At 40.2% G+C, this 5198-nt stretch overlaps 1 non-coding gene across 1 annotated transcript; it reads right to left on the bottom strand.

Moving 5' to 3' along the window:
- Window positions 1–2650: 2650 nt before the first annotated feature.
- On the bottom strand, window positions 2651–2722 carry TRNAT-CGU. Its single transcript has one exon. It is a non-coding gene; the product is annotated as a tRNA-Thr (tRNA).
- Between the last annotated feature and the right edge of the window lie 2476 nt (window positions 2723–5198).

Here is a 5198-nt window from a genome sequence, read left to right as displayed (position 1 = left end):
AAATTTCAAAAAATAAAATCCTTTGAGATTTAGTTATATTACTACATCTACTAGTTAGGAAAATTAAAAAACTTAAATTTGGACATTTTTTGCAAAAAAAAGTTATGAAAAAGTAAAACGGCTATAACTTTTGCATACGATGTCGGAAAAAAAACGTATAATATATCAAAATGTTCAGCACGAAAATTCGCATCCGATTTTGACTGTTGTAGGCCTGTTCGCAAATTTTTAGAATTCTCAAATTCTAAAAGGAAAAAAAAGTTATGTTCAAATTTCAGTTTTTTTGAATTTTGGTTAAATCTGGTCAAACTACTTATTCAAGAAGTATTAGTGTTACTGAATAATTATTCAAGAATATTAGTGTTACTAAATAATTATTTCAGTTTCTTTGAATTTTGGTCAAATCTGGTCAAACTGTGGTCAAACTACTTATTCAAGAAATATTAGTGTTACTAAATAATTATAGTTTCAAAGAATAATAATTTTAAACTCAAACAGTGAAACTTGTGACTTCATGCTCAAGCTAAACTCCTGAGGGTTAGTAGGATTGACATCTTACTATTGTCAGGAAAACTACAAGTGCAGACTTGGAAACGAGGCGGAATAGAACCTGGAAGTTATGCATGCTTGGGCTGGAGTAGTGAGAGGATGGCTGACCGGCCGGAAAGTTAGATGATTTGAAATGATAAGGGGTGATTAGAGATTAGAGGTTAAATTGAGCAGTGATGCGGATGATTAGAGATTAAATGTAAAATAATTCAGAAATTTGAAAATCATGAAAAAAATAAAAAAAATCACAAAAAATCACAAAATTTCCTTTAGACTAAAGGTAGAGCTCCAGACAGCGGCCACGTGGAGAGCCTTTAGTCCCGGTTCGTAATAGAACCGGGACTAAAAGGGGGGGGGGGGGCTTTAGTACCGACCCTTTAGTCCTGGTTCCAGAACCGGGACTAAAGGACCTCTGGAACCGGGACAAATGAGCCTTTTTCTACTAGTGCACGGAAAATGAAGTATATATATGGCATCTATAGAAAGGATGTGTATCATGTCTCTTATATAATGGGCACTAAGGGAGGCAAGTGGCTGGATAAATGTTTCATTAATAAAGATTGATAGATAGGATAATGTCGACCGTGTGCGTCAGCACAAACTATCTTGAGTATTAAATGGCCAAGATTTCAATGGTGATAGAAAATATACACTACAATATGTAAATAATGTGTAGTATGAGAGGTAGGTGGCCGGATGAATCTTTCATAAATAAAGATAGCTTGGGTAATGACAGAATGGTGGTACTTGAGCACAAACCATCTTAGGGGCCCAAGATTTCATGTTGATAGAAAAGGTAAAGGTAAAATATGTAAACAATAATCATGAATAACACAAATCAATGCTAGCACAAAAAATGTTTATGTAGTTAATACTTTTGATATGTTTTTTTTCTCCCCCATGAGCCAGACACTGCTTCAAAAATCGTATAGACGAGCCGCCAAAAATCTTCTCCTGTGACGAGTAGGACATCCGGCAGTCAGCTACATCGAGTTAGTAGTGAATCATTGTGTAGTTGAGGACAATAGCCTGTAAAGTGAAAGTAAACATCCAACACGATTGTGATGCTTGCCATTTAAGTGGAAAAATGGAGGCATGGCCACATAGAGTACAATTTTTTTTTTATATTTGTGTTACTACTTAGATAGTAATCAAGGATGAACAAAAATGAGTCTAGGTACACATAGTCGGCCAGATTACTGACCAGTAATTTGTTTCTTCCCGTGCGAATGCAGGTTCACAATGCTGGCCATCGAAATGCTGAGGAGATTCACACAAGGGAAAACAAGGAGGCGGTTTCGGAAGAGGAGCCAACGACAATGTTTTACGATGCGATGTGAACAACACTGACACTGAAAAAGGAAAAATTCACTAGGTTGCCTGCACTCGTTGCCATTCAGGTCTCAAGGAGGGTCTGTCTGCATCGTTTCAACCTAGTGCCCTCTTTCCCCCCCTTACCGTTTCAACTGGATATCCCCCGCAAAAAGAAGGATATGTATAACCCTAATAACAACAATGTTGGCCGTGAAATGTAACTTCATAATGTATGCTTGATGGTGATGACGGATGGCACCATGGGGGGCAATGTTTCAGAGCCTTGCCTGATGTTTTTAACATTGTTCAACTCTCTCTCTCTCTCTCTCTCTCTCTCTCTCTCTCTCTCATCTGGCAAAAGAAATACTTTTGGATTTTAGTTCATCTTGGAAAGGACCGTCGTCTTTGATGTCTTGTGTAATCTACTGCATGATCTGCACGATTACTGACGGTGAATTACACACAAAGGCTCATCGGCCCTTCTTCCAAACAAAATACAAACCAGTGAATCGCTACTGTAGCCCCTTGCAGCGTTGTACTGGCTCTCTTGCCACCCCTTCTATGTTTTCATGATGTATCCTTGAGCAAAAAATGAATTGATGTTCAGAACTTCAAACAAAAGTGGTCCTCTAATTTTTTTTGCCAACAAAGGTTAATAACGGCTTGGTACAATGTCTATCCAACGATTCCAGAACACATGAAGTAATGGAACTGTTGTGACACGAAAAAGATGTAAGTTTTTATTGCATGATGAAAGGGAAGTAGACTGGCAAGAAAACAAAATTGAAGCCCCCGGTGAGGATCGAACTCACGACCTTTCCCTTACGAAGGGAACGCACTACCACTATGCTACGGAGGCTCTGTCGACGAAAGAAAATCTTGTTGCATTATTAATATTAGAACTCTTAGAAATGGAGACCCCCATGAATGAATTAATTAATGCGAAAAGGTTACAGCATGTGCCGAAAAATTCTCAACGCGGACGCACGTTACAATACATAAAGGCGATTTTTTTCCCTATGAGTTGTGACCAATCAAAGTACACTGCTCATGTGAGGCCAGAGCAGATTTTTTGTTTCTCTCTTCACTTCACAACGTGCAGATGGATTTAGTTTAGTTTGTAAAGTTCCACAATACGACTGTCCATTATTTTGATCCACTCAAACTGAAATTCAAATGTTTGAATAAAAAAAGGTGCTGCTCAAGTGGTTCATGAACACGGAGACACCATAAACCAGCAAGGGAGCAGCGTGCTAGCTGCAGATATGTTCTCGCTTGGACGCCCATACCACTCGCATCCTCTTGATCGTGCACAACAATGCTATATGCTACTCCCTCCGTGACATAATATAAGATATTTTTTAACATGTCACACAGAGGGAGTATGTATAAAGATCAATCAGCTCGTATCACATGAATGAACACCGACCGTAATTTCTAGTATAAGGATAATTAACAGGTGCTACATATTTTTGTTCACATCCTACAAAGCTGCACAATCCCACGATTCCTACTCTATCCCTGAAACAAATAGCAACGATCTCTGCAATTACAGATACTATTAAGCCATATGATCCACGACTGATCGACCACCACATAGGCAAAAAGAGCACTGATGTCCAAAGTAACGGCCAGTGCAGTGCAGGAGCGCGCCAAGGACAAGACAACAATCACGGGCGAGTCGATGCGTAATATCAGATCGTATACAGAGGGCTGGTGAGCGTGCCGGCCGGAGTTGTCTACCTTCGCATGTTAGCTACAACAATCTGGCCTTGAATGAGATAGATCCTTGGGAACTTCCTGACATCTCCCATGCTTAGGATAGAAAAATTGGTAAGCCGGGGAATTGTAATTAACATGCTGTATGGACGAGGAGGAGACTTGTACTTGAGTGGAACATTGACTCGTGGCACGGGAAGAGGAAGTATATATGGTATCTACAGAGCTAACACTGGTAGAAAAAGGGCCTGTTGTCCTGGTTTGTAAGGGCCTTTTGTCCCGATTTCTGAATCGGGACTAAAGGGTCAGTACTAATGCCCTGTCCCTTTAGTCCCGGTTTCTGAACCGGGACTAAAGGGTCGGTACTAATGCCCTGTCCCTTTATTCCCGGTTCAATCTAGAACCGGGACAGATGGGCCTCCACGTGGCCTGTGCGCGGAGCTCAGGCAGGAGACCCTTTAGTCCCGGTTGATGGTACCAACCGGAACCAATAGGCATCCAAGCGTCAGCATTTCTATGGCTGGGGGTTTTGTTTTTTTTAAAAGGGGGGAGGGGTTGGGGGTTTTGGGGGGTTAATTTAGGTGTTTCATATATTGTGTTAGCTAGCTATAATTAATAGAGAGAAGTGTTCTCTCTTATGTCCGTACTTGGTCGACGTTACGTACTATACATACATATAGAGAGGACTAGACACGCTAGCTAGCTAGTAAGCAAACGAAGGAAACAGAAGATCGTCATGCATGAACATATATGCATACAGAGAGAAGTGATATCGACCACCTCTCCTTCTCCGAGAGATTGGTCGAACAACAAGTTCTCGTATATTTATCCGACACTACCGGCTACATATATACAATAATTATCTCTTGCAAATATAATCATACGGACTCATGGTCCACATAGTATTCTCCGTCTTCAGCGATCACGTGGTTAAGAAAGAATGCCGCCAATTCCTCTTGAATTGCTCGCATGCGAGCTGGTGCTAGGAGTTCATCCCGCTTCCGAAACATCTAATTTGAAGAAGGGGGTCAATACATATATATATATATATATAAATGAATGAAACTCAACACAAATGATGGTAATAAAATAAAATTGTGAATGTTGTTATTTACGTACTTCATATTGTTCGTCAGTGTAGCCCCGCTCACAGGTCGTGTGGCGGATGGACTCGCAAACGTAGTATCCACAGAAATCATTCCCTTGTTCCTGCCACAACCACTTTACAAGAAATAGAGGTCAATCAAACTGATAAGCAAGAATGCCAAATGTATTGATGAAATTAGCACTTGAATCAATAGGAGATGCGCGGAACATGCTACTATAGTACTTACTTTCGGGTGTCTAAATTGCAGCTTCTTCCGGAGTCCTAAAGCTTTTTTGGAGAATTTTTTCCAAACCCTGCCAGACAAAGAAAACAATTACTTGATATATCAAGAAATGAACAAAGTTGCTGATATGGTGGATAATGATCGATTTAACTTACTTCTCGAGCATTTGAGTCATGTCCGCATAGTCCTGGGGATCTTTTTGTCTTGAGTCTAAAACGGTTACTAGTCCCTGCTCAAGCTTAATCTCTAGGAGAATATAGTGGTAACTGCACACGCATGCATAAC

This window comes from Triticum urartu, chromosome 6 (assembly GCF_003073215.2).
Source record: "Triticum urartu cultivar G1812 chromosome 6, Tu2.1, whole genome shotgun sequence".
Taxonomy (NCBI): domain Eukaryota; kingdom Viridiplantae; phylum Streptophyta; class Magnoliopsida; order Poales; family Poaceae; genus Triticum; species Triticum urartu.
This window is presented reverse-complemented; position numbering and strand designations above follow the sequence as displayed.